This window comes from Brienomyrus brachyistius, chromosome 2 (assembly GCF_023856365.1).
Source record: "Brienomyrus brachyistius isolate T26 chromosome 2, BBRACH_0.4, whole genome shotgun sequence".
Lineage (NCBI taxonomy): Eukaryota > Metazoa > Chordata > Actinopteri > Osteoglossiformes > Mormyridae > Brienomyrus > Brienomyrus brachyistius.
Genome location: NC_064534.1, coordinates 36509457 through 36525848, shown reverse-complemented (window position 1 = coordinate 36525848; position 16392 = coordinate 36509457). Strand labels below are relative to the sequence as shown.

Here is a 16392-nt window from a genome sequence, read left to right as displayed (position 1 = left end):
AATTACCAGGAAGTATTTAGAGTAAAACGATTTCTAAAAGCTGCCTTTAGGAATGAGAGAAAAAAAAAAAATATATATATAAAATAGTAAAATGGAAAGGGAGTGATAGATTTAAATTAATCGTGAAGTGGAGCGCCCCCTGTATAAAGTAAAAGTGAGAAAGGCTTACAGCACCTGGTATTCCCAGGAGGTCTCCCATCCAAGTACTAACCAGAACCTACCCTGCTTAGCTTCTGAGATCAGACGAGATCGGGCGTGTTCAGGGTGGTATGGCCGTAAGCGGAAGATGCTACCAAAAACAGCCCTTTTGCATTACAAGCGTCTATACATGCCAGTTAGTCCCATTGGATCCTACTCCTGGTTTTTTTTTTTTTTTTATCTGACTCACACTGCAGCCCCACCATCCAATCGGCAGCGCCGGACCCACACCAAACATTCACCAAACTACTCAGCCGGCAGCCTACCACAATTATTCCATTCTTTCCGCATCCGCACACTTCCTTCTTTTTAACTCCTTTTCACTACCGCACAGGGTAATCGCCGCACGTCCCCCGCCGGCAAACATTACTCCTTTGCCTACTGCATGCAGGCTTCTCTTAACGACCCTCTGTTATCAACTCCGCTAACAGCCACAAAATCTCCGCCGCACGAAGCCCACTGGTAGCTGCTGAATCACATGCTTCCCCAAAACGTCGCGCTGTCAGAACACTGGGAGCTACACACACCAACAAGTCCATACTGCAGGCTGCAGCCAGAACAATTTTCTACATTCAAACATCGACGGCCTCTTCTCTCTAAAAATTCACCAGACCGCTTCTACCACCAGCAAAGAAGTTTCCATCCCTAATTCCTCTGTGATTCCCACTAACCTAAACATTAAGCTGGCATTGAAGGGTGTGAATTACCCCGGCCAATCTGTTCTTTTAAATACAGCTTTTAGCAAGTTTTGAAAGGAGAAGAGCAGAACTTGCTATGCCAATAATATCGAGTCTTCTGTGGCGAAGTGGTTTTTGCATAGAAAACAAAGCGGTCAGTTGAAGAGGAATAATGTCAGTACTTTGTTTAAAACTGTGTGTAAAAAGCTGTCTCTTTATCATTAACAATAAGTTGTAAAACGTGAATGGGGAGTGACAGTCTTCAAGTTTGTGAGAAGATCGCGCCCTGGTGGAATAAAGGCACGAACAGCTTACAGCACCTAGAATTACTAGGAAGTATTTAGAGTAAAACGATTTCTAAAAGCTGCCTTTAGGAATGAGAGAAAAAAAAAATATATATATATAAAATAGTAAAATGGAAGGGGAGTGATAGATTTAAATTAATCGTGAAGTGGAGCGCCCCCTGTATAAATTAAAAGTGAGAAAAGCTTACAGCACCTGGTATTCCCAGGTGGTCTCCCATCCAAGTACTAACCAGAACCTACCCTGCTTAGCTTCTGAGATCAGACGAGATCGGGCGTGTTCAGGGTGGTATGGCCGTAAGCGGAAGATGCTACCAAAAACAGCCCTTTTGCATTACAAGCGTCTATACATGCCAGTTAGTCCCATTGGATCCTACTCCTGGTTTTTTTTTTTTTTTTATCTGACTCACACTGCAGCCCCACCATCCAATCGGCAGCGCCGGACCCACACCAAACATTCACCAAACTACTCAGCCGGCAGCCTACCACAATTATTCCATTCTTTCCGCATCCGCACACTTCCTTCTTTTTAACTCCTTTTCACTACCGCACAGGGTAATCGCCGCACGTCCCCCGCCGGCAAACATTACTCCTTTGCCTACTGCATGCAGGCTTCTCTTAACGACCCTCTGTTATCAACTCCGCTAACAGCCACAAAATCTCCGCCGCACGAAGCCCACTGGTAGCTGCTGAATCACATGCTTCCCCAAAACGTCGCGCTGTCAGAACACTGGGAGCTACACACACCAACAAGTCCATACTGCAGGCTGCAGCCAGAACAATTTTCTACATTCAAACATCGACGGCCTCTTCTCTCTAAAAATTCACCAGACCGCTTCTACCACCAGCAAAGAAGTTTCCATCCCTAATTCCTCTGTGATTCCCACTAACCTAAACATTAAGCTGGCATTGAAGGGTGTGAATTACCCCGGCCAATCTGTTCTTTTAAATACAGCTTTTAGCAAGTTTTGAAAGGAGAAGAGCAGAACTTGCTATGCCAATAATATCGAGTCTTCTGTGGCGAAGTGGTTTTTGCATAGAAAACAAAGCGGTCAGTTGAAGAGGAATAATGTCAGTACTTTGTTTAAAACTGTGTGTAAAAAGCTGTCTCTTTATCATTAACAATAAGTTGTAAAACGTGAATGGGGAGTGACAGTCTTCAAGTTTGTGAGAAGATCGCGCCCTGGTGGAATAAAGGCACGAACAGCTTACAGCACCTAGAATTACTAGGAAGTATTTAGAGTAAAACGATTTCTAAAAGCTGCCTTTAGGAATGAGAGAAAAAAAATATATATATATATAAAATAGTAAAATGGAAGGGGAGTGATAGATTTAAATTAATCGTGAAGTGGAGCGCCCCCTGTATAAATTAAAAGTGAGAAAAGCTTACAGCACCTGGTATTCCCAGGTGGTCTCCCATCCAAGTACTAACCAGAACCTACCCTGCTTAGCTTCTGAGATCAGACGAGATCGGGCGTGTTCAGGGTGGTATGGCCGTAAGCGGAAGATGCTACCAAAAACAGCCCTTTTGCATTACAAGCGTCTATACATGCCAGTTAGTCCCATTGGATCCTACTCCTGGTTTTTTTTTTTTTTTTATCTGACTCACACTGCAGCCCCACCATCCAATCGGCAGCGCCGGACCCACACCAAACATTCACCAAACTACTCAGCCGGCAGCCTACCACAATTATTCCATTCTTTCCGCATCCGCACACTTCCTTCTTTTTAACTCCTTTTCACTACCGCACAGGGTAATCGCCGCACGTCCCCCGCCGGCAAACATTACTCCTTTGCCTACTGCATGCAGGCTTCTCTTAACGACCCTCTGTTATCAACTCCGCTAACAGCCACAAAATCTCCGCCGCACGAAGCCCACTGGTAGCTGCTGAATCACATGCTTCCCCAAAACGTCGCGCTGTCAGAACACTGGGAGCTACACACACCAACAAGTCCATACTGCAGGCTGCAGCCAGAACAATTTTCTACATTCAAACATCGACGGCCTCTTCTCTCTAAAAATTCACCAGACCGCTTCTACCACCAGCAAAGAAGTTTCCATCCCTAATTCCTCTGTGATTCCCACTAACCTAAACATTAAGCTGGCATTGAAGGGTGTGAATTACCCCGGCCAATCTGTTCTTTTAAATACAGCTTTTAGCAAGTTTTGAAAGGAGAAGAGCAGAACTTGCTATGCCAATAATATCGAGTCTTCTGTGGCGAAGTGGTTTTTGCATAGAAAACAAAGCGGTCAGTTGAAGAGGAATAATGTCAGTACTTTGTTTAAAACTGTGTGTAAAAAGCTGTCTCTTTATCATTAACAATAAGTTGTAAAACGTGAATGGGGAGTGACAGTCTTCAAGTTTGTGAGAAGATCGCGCCCTGGTGGAATAAAGGCACGAACAGCTTACAGCACCTAGAATTACTAGGAAGTATTTAGAGTAAAACGATTTCTAAAAGCTGCCTTTAGGAATGAGAGAAAAAAAATATATATATATATAAAATAGTAAAATGGAAGGGGAGTGATAGATTTAAATTAATCGTGAAGTGGAGCGCCCCCTGTATAAATTAAAAGTGAGAAAGGCTTACAGCACCTGGTATTCCCAGGTGGTCTCCCATCCAAGTACTAACCAGAACCTACCCTGCTTAGCTTCTGAGATCAGACGAGATCGGGCATGTTCAGGGTGGTATGGCCGTAAGCGGAAGATGCTACCAAAAACAGCCCTTTTGCATTACAAGCGTCTATACATGCCAGTTAGTCCCATTGGATCCTACTCCTGGTTTTTTTTTTTTTTTTATCTGACTCACACTGCAGCACCACCATCCAATCGGCAGCGCCGGACCCACACCAAACATTCACCAAACTACTCAGCCGGCAGCCTACCACAATTATTCCATTCTTTCCGCATCCGCACACTTCCTTCTTTTTAACTCCTTTTCACTACCGCACAGGTTAATCGCCGCACGTCCCCCGCCGGCAAACATTACTCCTTTGCCTACTGCATGCAGGCTTCTCTTAACGACCCTCTGTTATCAACTCCGCTAACAGCCACAAAATCTCCGCCGCACGAAGCCCACTGGTAGCTGCTGAATCACATGCTTCCCCAAAACGTCGCGCTGTCAGAACACTGGGAGCTACACACACCAACAAGTCCATACTGCAGGCTGCAGCCAGAACAATTTTCTACATTCAAACATCGACGGCCTCTTCTCTCTAAAAATTCACCAGACTGCTTCTACCACCAGCAAAGAAGTTTCCATCCCTAATTCCTCTGTGATTCCCACTAACCTAAACATTAAGATGGCATTGAAGGGTGTGAATTACCCCGGCCAATCTGTTCTTTTAAATACAGCTTTTAGCAAGTTTTGAAAGGAGAAGAGCAGAACTTGCTATGCCAATAATATTGAGTCTTCTGTGGCGAAGTGGTTTTTGCATAGAAAACAAAGCGGTCAGTTGAAGAGGAAAAATATCAGTACTTTGTTTAAAACTGTGTGTAAAAAGCTGTCTCTTTATCATTAACAATAAGTTGTAAAACGTGAATGGGGAGTGACAGTCTTCAAGTTTGTGAGAAGATCGCGCCCTGGTGGAATAAAGGCACGAACAGCTTACAGCACCTAGAATTACTAGGAAGTATTTAGAGTAAAACGATTTCTAAAAGCTGCCTTTAGGAATGAAAGAAAAAATATATATATATATAAAATAGTAAAACGGAAGGGGAGTGATAGATTTAAATTAATCGTGAAGTGGAGCGCCCCCTGTATAAAGTAAAAGTGAGAAAAGCTTACAGCACCTGGTATTCCCAGGAGGTCTCCCATCCAAGTACTAACCAGACCCTACCCTGCTTGGCTTTCGAGATCGGATGAGATCGGGCGTGTTCAGGGTGGTATGGCCATAAGTGAGAGACGCTACCAAAAACAGCCCTTTTGCATTACACGCGTCTATACATGCCAGTTAGTCCCATTGGATCCTACTCCTGTTTTTTTTTTTTTTTTTTATCTGACTCACACTGCAGCCCCACCATCCAATCGGCAGCGCCGGACCCACACCAAACATTCACCAAACTACTCAGCCGGCAGCCTACCACAATTATTCCATTCTTTCCGCATCCGCACACTTCCTTCTTTTTAACTCCTTTTCACTACCGCACAGGGTAATCGCCGCACGTCCCCCGCCGGCAAACATTACTCCTTTGCCTACTGCATGTAGGCTTCTCTTAACGACCCTCTGTTATCAACTCCGCTAACAGCCACAAAATCTCCGCCGCACGAAGCCCACTGGTAGCTGCTGAATCACATGCTTCCCCAAAACGTCGCGCTGTCAGAACACTGGGAGCTACACACACCAACAAGTCCATACTGCAGGCTGCAGCCAGAACAATTTTCTACATTCAAACATCGACGGCCTCTTCTCTCTAAAAATTCACCAGACCGCTTCTACCACCAGCAAAGAAGTTTCCATCCCTAATTCCTCTGTGATTCCCACTAACCTAAACATTAAGCTGGCATTGAAGGGTGTGAATTACCCCGGCCAATCTGTTCTTTTAAATACAGCTTTTAGCAAGTTTTGAAAGGAGAAGAGCAGAACTTGCTATGCCAATAATATCGAGTCTTCTGTGGCGAAGTGGTTTTTGCATAGAAAACAAAGCGGTCAGTTGAAGAGGAATAATGTCAGTACTTTGTTTAAAACTGTGTGTAAAAAGCTGTCTCTTTATCATTAACAATAAGTTGTAAAACGTGAATGGGGAGTGACAGTCTTCAAGTTTGTGAGAAGATCGCGCCCTGGTGGAATAAAGGCACGAACAGCTTACAGCACCTAGAATTACTAGGAAGTATTTAGAGTAAAACGATTTCTAAAAGCTGCCTTTAGGAATGAGAGAAAAAAAATATATATATATATAAAATAGTAAAATGGAAGGGGAGTGATAGATTTAAATTAATCGTGAAGTGGAGCGCCCCCTGTATAAATTAAAAGTGAGAAAAGCTTACAGCACCTGGTATTCCCAGGTGGTCTCCCATCCAAGTACTAACCAGAACCTACCCTGCTTAGCTTCTGAGATCAGACGAGATCGGGCGTGTTCAGGGTGGTATGGCCGTAAGCGGAAGATGCTACCAAAAACAGCCCTTTTGCATTACAAGCGTCTATACATGCCAGTTAGTCCCATTGGATCCTACTCCTGGTTTTTTTTTTTTTTTTATCTGACTCACACTGCAGCCCCACCATCCAATCGGCAGCGCCGGACCCACACCAAACATTCACCAAACTACTCAGCCGGCAGCCTACCACAATTATTCCATTCTTTCCGCATCCGCACACTTCCTTCTTTTTAACTCCTTTTCACTACCGCACAGGGTAATCGCCGCACGTCCCCCGCCGGCAAACATTACTCCTTTGCCTACTGCATGCAGGCTTCTCTTAACGACCCTCTGTTATCAACTCCGCTAACAGCCACAAAATCTCCGCCGCACGAAGCCCACTGGTAGCTGCTGAATCACATGCTTCCCCAAAACGTCGCGCTGTTAGAAAACTGGGAGCTACACACACCAACAAGTCCATACTGCAGGCTGCAGCCAGAACAATTTTCTACATTCAAACATTGACGGCCTCTTCTCTCTAAAAATTCACCAGACCGCTTCTACCACCAGCAAAGAAGTTTCCATCCCTAATTCCTCTGTGATTCCCACTAACCTAAACATTAAGCTGGCATTGAAGGGTGTGAATTACCCCGGCCAATCTGTTCTTTTAAATACAGCTTTTAGCAAGTTTTGAAAGGAGAAGAGCAGAACTTGCTATGCCAATAATATCGAGTCTTCTGTGGCAAAGTGGTTTTTGCATAGAAAACAAAGCGGTCAGTTGAAGAGGAATAATATCAGTACTTTGTTTAAAACTGTGTGTAAAAAGCTGTCTCTTTATCATTAACAATAAGTTGTAAAACGTGAATGGGGAGTGACAGTCTTCAAGTTTGTGAGAAGATCGCGCCCTGGTGGAATAAAGGGACGAACAGCTTACAGCACCTAGAATTACCAGGAAGTATTTAGAGTAAAACGGTTTCTAAAAGCTGCCTTTATGAATGAGAGAAAAAAAAAAATATATATATATATAAAATAGTAAAATGGAAGGGGAGTGATAGATTTAAATTAATCGTGAAGTGGAGCGCCCCCTGTATAAAGTAAAAGTGAGAAAAGCTTACAGCACCTGGTATTCCCAGGTGGTCTCCCATCCAAGTACTAACCAGAACCTACCCTGCTTAGCTTCCGAGATCAGACGAGATCGGGCGTGTTCAGGGTGGTATGGCCGTAAGCGGAAGATGCTACCAAAAACAGCCCTTTTGCATTACACGCGTCTATACATGCCAGTTAGTCCCATTGGATCCTACTCCTGGTTTTTTTTTTTTTTTTATCTGACTCACACTGCAGCACCACCATCCAATCGGCAGCGCCGGACCCACACCAAACATTCACCAAACTACTCAGCCGGCAGCCTACCACAATTATTCCATTCTTTCCGCATCCGCACACTTCCTTCTTTTTAACTCCTTTTCACTACCGCACAGGTTAATCGCCGCACGTCCCCCGCCGGCAAACATTACTCCTTTGCCTACTGCATGTAGGCTTCTCTTAACGACCCTCTGTTATCAACTCCGCTAACAGCCACAAAATCTCCGCCGCACGAAGCCCACTGGTAGCTGCTGAATCACATGCTTCCCCAAAACGTCGCGCTGTCAGAACACTGGGAGCTACACACACCAACAAGTCCATACTGCAGGCTGCAGCCAGAACAATTTTCTACATTCAAACATCGACGGCCTCTTCTCTCTAAAAATTCACCAGACCGCTTCTACCACCAGCAAAGAAGTTTCCATCCCTAATTCCTCTGTGATTCCCACTAACCTAAACATTAAGCTGGCATTGAAGGGTGTGAATTACCCCGGCCAATCTGTTCTTTTAAATACAGCTTTTAGCAAGTTTTGAAAGGAGAAGAGCAGAACTTGCTATGCCAATAATATCGAGTCTTCTGTGGCGAAGTGGTTTTTGCATAGAAAACAAAGCGGTCAGTTGAAGAGGAATAATATCAGTACTTTGTTTAAAACTGTGTGTAAAAAGCTGTCTCTTTATCATTAACAATAAGTTGTAAAACGTGAATGGGGAGTGACAGTCTTCAAGTTTGTGAGAAGATCGCGCCCTGGTGGAATAAAGGCACGAACAGCTTACAGCACCTAGAATTACCAGGAAGTATTTAGAGTAAAACGATTTCTAAAAGCTGCCTTTAGGAATGAGAGAAAAAAAAAATATATATATATAAAATAGTAAAATGGAAAGGGAGTGATAGATTTAAATTAATCGTGAAGTGGAGCGCCCCCTGTATAAAGTAAAAGTGAGAAAGGCTTACAGCACCTGGTATTCCCAGGAGGTCTCCCATCCAAGTACTAACCAGACCCTACCCTGCTTGGCTTCCGAGATCAGACGAGATGGGGCGTGTTCAGGGTGGTATGGCCATAAGCGAGGGATCCTACCAAAAACAGCCCTTTTGCATTACACGCGTCTATACATGCCAGTTAGTCCCATTGGATCCTACTCCTGGTTTTTTTTTTTTTTTTTTTTATCTGACTCACACTGCAGCCCCACCATCCAATCGGCAGCGCCGGACCCACACCAAACATTCACCAAACTACTCAGCCGGCAGCCTACCACAATTATTCCATTCTTTCCGCATCCGCACACTTCCTTCTTTTTAACTCCTTTTCACTACCGCACAGGTTAATCGCCGCACGTCCCCCGCCGGCAAACATTACTCCTTTGCCTACTGCATGCAGGCTTCTCTTAACGACCCTCTGTTATCAACTCCGCTAACAGCCACAAAATCTCCGCCGCACGAAGCCCACTGGTAGCTGCTGAATCACATGCTTCCCCAAAACGTCGCGCTGTCAGAACACTGGGAGCTACACACACCAACAAGTCCATACTGCAGGCTGCAGCCAGAACAATTTTCTACATTCAAACATCGACGGCCTCTTCTCTCTAAAAATTCACCAGACCGCTTCTACCACCAGCAAAGAAGTTTCCATCCCTAATTCCTCTGTGATTCCCACTAACCTAAACATTAAGCTGGCATTGAAGGGTGTGAATTACCCCGGCCAATCTGTTCTTTTAAATACAGCTTTTAGCAAGTTTTGAAAGGAGAAGAGCAGAACTTGCTATGCCAATAATATCGAGTCTTCTGTGGCAAAGTGGTTTTTGCATAGAAAACAAAGCGGTCAGTTGAAGAGGAATAATATCAGTACTTTGTTTAAAACTGTGTGTAAAAAGCTGTCTCTTTATCATTAACAATAAGTTGTAAAACGTGAATGGGGAGTGACAGTCTTCAAGTTTGTGAGAAGATCGCGCCCTGGTGGAATAAAGGGACGAACAGCTTACAGCACCTAGAATTACCAGGAAGTATTTAGAGTAAAACGGTTTCTAAAAGCTGCCTTTATGAATGAGAGAAAAAAAAAAATATATATATATAAAATAGTAAAATGGAAGGGGAGTGATAGATTTAAATTAATCGTGAAGTGGAGCGCCCCCTGTATAAAGTAAAAGTGAGAAAAGCTTACAGCACCTGGTATTCCCAGGTGGTCTCCCATCCAAGTACTAACCAGAACCTACCCTGCTTAGCTTCCGAGATCAGACGAGATCGGGCGTGTTCAGGGTGGTATGGCCGTAAGCGGAAGATGCTACCAAAAACAGCCCTTTTGCATTACACGCGTCTATACATGCCAGTTAGTCCCATTGGATCCTACTCCTGGTTTTTTTTTTTTTTTTATCTGACTCACACTGCAGCACCACCATCCAATCGGCAGCGCCGGACCCACACCAAACATTCACCAAACTACTCAGCCGGCAGCCTACCACAATTATTCCATTCTTTCCGCATCCGCACACTTCCTTCTTTTTAACTCCTTTTCACTACCGCACAGGGTAATCGCCGCACGTCCCCCGCCGGCAAACATTACTCCTTTGCCTACTGCATGTAGGCTTCTCTTAACGACCCTCTGTTATCAACTCCGCTAACAGCCACAAAATCTCCGCCGCACGAAGCCCACTGGTAGCTGCTGAATCACATGCTTCCCCAAAACGTCGCGCTGTCAGAACACTGGGAGCTACACACACCAACAAGTCCATACTGCAGGCTGCAGCCAGAACAATTTTCTACATTCAAACATCGACGGCCTCTTCTCTCTAAAAATTCACCAGACCGCTTCTACCACCAGCAAAGAAGTTTCCATCCCTAATTCCTCTGTGATTCCCACTAACCTAAACATTAAGCTGGCATTGAAGGGTGTGAATTACCCCGGCCAATCTGTTCTTTTAAATACAGCTTTTAGCAAGTTTTGAAAGGAGAAGAGCAGAACTTGCTATGCCAATAATATCGAGTCTTCTGTGGCGAAGTGGTTTTTGCATAGAAAACAAAGCGGTCAGTTGAAGAGGAATAATATCAGTACTTTGTTTAAAACTGTGTGTAAAAAGCTGTCTCTTTATCATTAACAATAAGTTGTAAAACGTGAATGGGGAGTGACAGTCTTCAAGTTTGTGAGAAGATCGCGCCCTGGTGGAATAAAGGCACGAACAGCTTACAGCACCTAGAATTACCAGGAAGTATTTAGAGTAAAACGATTTCTAAAAGCTGCCTTTAGGAATGAGAGAAAAAAAAAAAATATATATATAAAATAGTAAAATGGAAAGGGAGTGATAGATTTAAATTAATCGTGAAGTGGAGCGCCCCCTGTATAAAGTAAAAGTGAGAAAGGCTTACAGCACCTGGTATTCCCAGGAGGTCTCCCATCCAAGTACAACAACAACAACAACAAATTTATTTTTATATAGCGCATTATCACAACATTACATTGTCTCAAAGCGCTTTACAGTATCCTCACCCAAAGCCCCCAGTGAGTAAGCCATAGGCGACAGTGGCAAGGAAAAACTCCCTAGAAGGAAGAAACCTTGAGAGGGACCAGACTCAAAGGGGAAGCCCATCCTCCAGGGGCCGGCAGGGATAGTCAAATAGAGAGAGCCGAAGCCGAGTCTTCTTCCAATTGCCAGGCAACCAGAGGTAAGGCAGCGGGTCATACACGGAAGAACAGAACGGCGAGCTGGATGCAGGGACGTCACTGGTGGTGGTCGGGTGTGCTGGATATCTTGATAGATTGAGGTCTCCAGGCATCACCCCCAGGAGGAGTAGGGGAAATAAAATGTACAATTAGGCATAGTAGAGGAGGCTATTGGCAGTGCTAAAAGCTAGGTGAGTACAATATGAAGTGCAATCTGCAAGCTCCGGCAGATATGGCTATGGCAGCATCAGTAGGAGGGAGAGGCAAGTGGGAATGCCGGCATGGGGAGTCCCTGAAATGTCAGCACTCCAGTTCCACAAGAGATTGCAAAGCTAGAGTGACAGCACTGACAATCCAGTTCATCCAAAGCCAATGGCACCGATCCCCACCCAGCTCTACACCTCACACTACAGGTCTGACTGGGAGTGAAGAGTTAGCTAGGGCTAGAACTAGTGTCCCTATACGCTAAACTAAACAGGTGTGTTTTTAGTCTGGACTTGAATATTGAGAGTGAACCTGAAACCCGCACATCCGGTGGAAGACCATTCCACAGCAGAGGAGCTTTGTAGGAGAAAGCTCTGCAGCCTGCCGTAGCTCTTTCTACCCTAGGCACTAACAGATATCCCATGGCTTGAGAGCGAAGCAAGCGTGGAGGGTTGTATGTGGTCAGCAGTTCACTAAGGTATTCTGGTGCAAGGCCATTTAGTGCTTTATAAGTTAATAGCAGTATTTTATAGTCAATTCGAGACTTAACTGGCAGCCAATGAAGAGAGGATAAGACCGGTGTAATATGATCAAATTTTTTAGTGTTTGTTAGAACTCTGGCTGCAGCATTCTGTACCATCTGAAGTTTATGCAAGGATCCAGACGGGCAACCCGATAGGAGGGCATTACAGTAATCCAGTCTGGAACTTACGAAGGCATGTATTAGTTTTTCTGCATCATTAAGTGAGAGCATCTTACGAAGCTTGGCTATGTTCCGTAGATGATAAAATGCAGTTCTAGTAATACTTCTTATGTGAGCATCAAAGCATAGATCTGAATCGACAAGAACGCCAAGATTTCTAACTACCATGTTAGGTTGTGTAGGAAGGTTACCAACGTTGAGGTGGTGGAACTTATTTCTAGCAGCCTTGGGACCAATTACCAGAACTTCTGTTTTTTCTGTGTTTAACATAAGGAAATTTTTTGCCATCCAGCACTGGATATCTAATAGACAGTCTTCTAACCGAGATAGCAGTGATATATCATCAGGGTTAACAGATATGTACAACTGTGTATCATCTGCATAACAATGAAACCCAATACCATGATTTCTAATAATGTTACCAAGAGGTAGCATGTATAGGGTAAACAGTAGCGGGCCCAGGACTGATCCCTGTGGGACACCATATTCAACTTTAGTGGCCTTGGATGATTCATTGTTCACATGGGCATACTGATAGCGATCAGACAAATATGAGCGGAACCAAGAGAGCGCTGTCCCTGTAATGCCAACTACACCTTCTAACCGGTCCAAGAGGATATTATGGTCCACAGTATCGAACGCTGCAGTTAAATATAGCAATACCAACAGAGATACACAGCCACGGTCAGAAGCCACAAGTAGATCATTCATTACTTTGACTAGAGCAGTTTCTGTGCTATGGTTTGGTCTAAAGCCAGACTGATATAATTCATTGGCATTAGTTTTTTGTAGGAAAGAGGACAACTGACGAACTACAACCTTTTCCATGATCTTTGAAATGAAAGGAAGATTTGAGATAGGTCTATAGTTTCCTAAAACACTGGGTTCAAGATTTGGTTTCTTTAGGACGGGTCTGATAACAGCCATTTTAAAAGGTTTTGGAACATATCCAAGCCTAAGAGAAGAGTTTAACACATTTAACACGGTAGTGCCAATCTGTGGTGCAATTTCCTTGAAGAATTTTGTAGGAATTGGGTCTACAAGGCTAGTAGAGGATTTACAGGAGAAAATTAAGCTCAAAAGTTCTGAGTGTGTAATAGGAATGAATGATTCAAAGGTCTCATTATTGGTAGGCATAAGACTAGCAGGAGGCAGGCAGCCGTAAGTAGGTAAAGGTGTGCACTGTATAGTCTGTCTAATTGTAGTTATCTTACCATTAAAAAATGTAAGAAAGTCATCACTCTTAAGAGCTTGTGGGATTTGCAAGTTTAATGAGGAATTCTGTGTTATCCTAGCCACGGATTCAAATAGGAATTTAGGATTGGTTTTGTTCATGTCTATTAATCTGGAGAGATACACAGACCGAGCAGTTACTAGTGCTTGTCTGTATTTAGAGAGGCTCTCTTTCCAGGCAGATTTGAAAACTTCCAGTTTAGTTGAGCGCCATTTTCGCTCTAGCTTGCGTGATGCCTGTTTGAGTTCACGTGTATTATCAGAGTACCAGGGGGCAGGTTTGTTATTGCTATGCTTTATACTCCTAAGTGGAGCCACAAGATCTAGAGTGCTGCGAAGGGATTTTTCCATGTTTGAAGTTGCCTGTTCAAGTTCATTTACACACGATGCTTCAGATGTAAGGCTAAAGGGCTGTGGAAGTTGTTTCATAAATGTTGTTGTAGTTAGTGCCTTAATAGAACGTCTGATTCTATACTTTGGAGTGGTGGTCAACAGGAGGCTATACTGGATTTCAAATGTTAACAAGTAATGATCTGAGAGCAGAGGACTCTGTGGCATAATAGACACATGTTCTACCAGGATGCCATGACTAATGATCAAATCAAGGGTATGGTTACAGACATGAGTAGGCCCGACTACATTCTGACATACACCTACAGAGTCAAGAATAGCTGCAAACGCTGTTTTTAAAGGATCATTATCCTTCTCCATATGAATGTTAAAATCACCCACAATAACGGCTTTGTCAGTACTGACCACCAGGTTTGTTAAAAAATCAGCAAATTCCTTAAGAAAATCACTGTACGGCCCAGGCGGTCTATACACAATAACCATGGTGATTTGGGGTGATGAACTAGAAAGAGATGAGCCAGCAAGGCTAAGAACAAGAGTTTCAAATGTGCTGAAACTCACACCACATTTCTCAGACACTCCTAAGTTGGACTGAAAAATTGCAGCAACACCACCACCTTTGCGATTTGGTCGCGGGTTATGCTTATAACTGTATTCCGCTGGAGTAGATTCATTTAGTGCCATGAATTCATCTGGTTTAAGCCAGGTCTCAGTAAGGCACAGGGCACCAAGACTAAAATCAGTAATTATTTCATTTATTAATAGTGCTTTAGGGGCCAGTGATCTTATATTCAGAAGTCCAAGTTTAAGTTTAAATATTGCATCACAACTGTTTTCTAGTAACGGATTCATTGTGATTTTAATTAAGTTATTATGGCACACTCCACGGTGGAATAGTCCTCCATGATTAGAGACGCGGGGAGCAGACACAGTCTCAATGAAATGAACCCTAGGCGACGACTCTAAGCGACTAGCAGGCGGTCGGTTATGCCGGTTTGCCTGCCGCCTGGACTTGGCTCTAGTTAGTCAGCGATTTGCCTGTAGACTACGAGCTATGCTTTTAGACAGGAGGTCGGCACCAGCCCGCGAGGGGTGAATACCGTCCCTCTTCAAAAGCCCAGGCCTACCCCAGAACATCCTCCAGTTGTCTATATAACCTACACCATTTATCGGGCACCATTCCGACAGCCAGCGATGTAGCGACGATAATCTGCTGTACATTTCATCGCCACGTCTAGCAGGGATGGGGCCAGAGCACGTTACTGACACACACATCTTCTTCGCAATGTTGCACACCTCTTTAAAATTTGCCTTTGTGATCTCCGATTGCCTCAATCGGACATCATTAGTGCCGACGTGGATAACTATCTGAGAGTATTTACGTTTACTTTTAGCCAGCACTTTTAAATTTGCCGAGATGTCGGTCGCTCTGGCACCCGGGAGACAATTTACAATGGTCGCTGGAGTCGCTACTCTCACGTTTCTTAGAATAGAATCACCAATTATTAGAGCACTTTCAACAGGCGTCTCAGTGGGAGTTTCACTGAGTGGGGAGAACCTGTTGGAAACGCGGATAGGCGAATGGTGCCGGTGTAAGTTTGGTTTGGATTTGCGACTATGCCGCCGGGTCGTCACCCACTCGCCTTGCTGCGAAGGCTCTGCTGCCGGAGCAGGGGGAGACTTACTGGCTATCGCGGACATATCCGGAGCCGCTAACACTGAGTCAATAAAACTCTCATTCTCCTGAATGTTATGTAACGTCCGGATACGTCCCTCTAACACTACAATCTTCTCCGTCAGTCTAGCGACTAACTGACACTTCTCACATGTATAAATACCGCTAATGACTGGAGAAGAATAGCTAAACATATTACACTCAGAACACGGAACAGTAGACATGGCGTTGTACTTACGTAAACTGAGGCTGTAAGGCTGGAAGCACCTTCTTAATTGAACGAAGATCGTGGGTCTAACCAGACCCTACCCTGCTTGGCTTCCGAGATCAGACGAGATGGGGCGTGTTCAGGGTGGTATGGCCATAAGCGAGGGATCCTACCAAAAACAGCCCTTTTGCATTACACGCGTCTATACATGCCAGTTAGTCCCATTGGATCCTACTCCTGGTTTTTTTTTTTTTTTTTATCTGACTCACACTGCAGCCCCACCATCCAATCGGCAGCGCCGGACCCACACCAAACATTCACCAAACTACTCAGCCGGCAGCCTACCACAATTATTCCATTCTTTCCGCATCCGCACACTTCCTTCTTTTTAACTCCTTTTCACTACCGCACAGGGTAATCGCCGCACGTCCCCCGCCGGCAAACATTACTCCTTTGCCTACTGCATGTAGGCTTCTCTTAACGACCCTCTGTTATCAACTCCGCTAACAGCCACAAAATCTCCGCCGCACGAAGCCCACTGGTAGCTGCTGAATCACATGCTTCCCCAAAACGTCGCGCTGTCAGAACACTGGGAGCTACACACACCAACAAGTCCATACTGCAGGCTGCAGCCAGAACAATTTTCTACATTCAAACATCGACGGCCTCTTCTCTCTAAAAATTCACCAGACCGCTTCTACCACCAGCAAAGAAGTTTCCATCCCTAATTCCTCTGTGATTCCCACTAACCTAAAC

The 16392-nt window shown here is 44.4% G+C and overlaps 9 non-coding genes across 9 annotated transcripts; all 9 read right to left on the bottom strand.

The window, feature by feature from the left end:
- Nucleotides 1–162: 162 nt before the first annotated feature.
- LOC125735222 (5S ribosomal RNA) lies at nt 163–281 on the bottom strand. The gene has a single exon (XR_007394520.1). It is a non-coding gene; the product is annotated as a 5S ribosomal RNA (ribosomal RNA).
- A 1080-nt stretch (nt 282–1361) lies between these two features.
- LOC125735627 (5S ribosomal RNA) lies at nt 1362–1480 on the bottom strand. Its single transcript, XR_007394921.1, has one exon. It is a non-coding gene; the product is annotated as a 5S ribosomal RNA (ribosomal RNA).
- A 1080-nt stretch (nt 1481–2560) lies between these two features.
- On the bottom strand, nt 2561–2679 carry LOC125735626 (5S ribosomal RNA). Its single transcript, XR_007394920.1, has one exon. It is a non-coding gene; the product is annotated as a 5S ribosomal RNA (ribosomal RNA).
- Nucleotides 2680–3759: 1080 nt separating this feature from the next.
- On the bottom strand, nt 3760–3878 carry LOC125736201 (5S ribosomal RNA). The gene has a single exon (XR_007395486.1). It is a non-coding gene; the product is annotated as a 5S ribosomal RNA (ribosomal RNA).
- A 1078-nt stretch (nt 3879–4956) lies between these two features.
- LOC125735244 (5S ribosomal RNA) lies at nt 4957–5075 on the bottom strand. Its single transcript, XR_007394542.1, has one exon. It is a non-coding gene; the product is annotated as a 5S ribosomal RNA (ribosomal RNA).
- Nucleotides 5076–6156: 1081 nt separating this feature from the next.
- On the bottom strand, nt 6157–6275 carry LOC125735625 (5S ribosomal RNA). The gene has a single exon (XR_007394919.1). It is a non-coding gene; the product is annotated as a 5S ribosomal RNA (ribosomal RNA).
- A 1083-nt stretch (nt 6276–7358) lies between these two features.
- Nucleotides 7359–7477, bottom strand: LOC125733659 (5S ribosomal RNA). The gene has a single exon (XR_007392996.1). It is a non-coding gene; the product is annotated as a 5S ribosomal RNA (ribosomal RNA).
- Nucleotides 7478–8557: 1080 nt separating this feature from the next.
- Nucleotides 8558–8676, bottom strand: LOC125736397 (5S ribosomal RNA). The gene has a single exon (XR_007395676.1). It is a non-coding gene; the product is annotated as a 5S ribosomal RNA (ribosomal RNA).
- A 1085-nt stretch (nt 8677–9761) lies between these two features.
- On the bottom strand, nt 9762–9880 carry LOC125733658 (5S ribosomal RNA). The gene has a single exon (XR_007392995.1). It is a non-coding gene; the product is annotated as a 5S ribosomal RNA (ribosomal RNA).
- Nucleotides 9881–16392: the final 6512 nt, after the last annotated feature.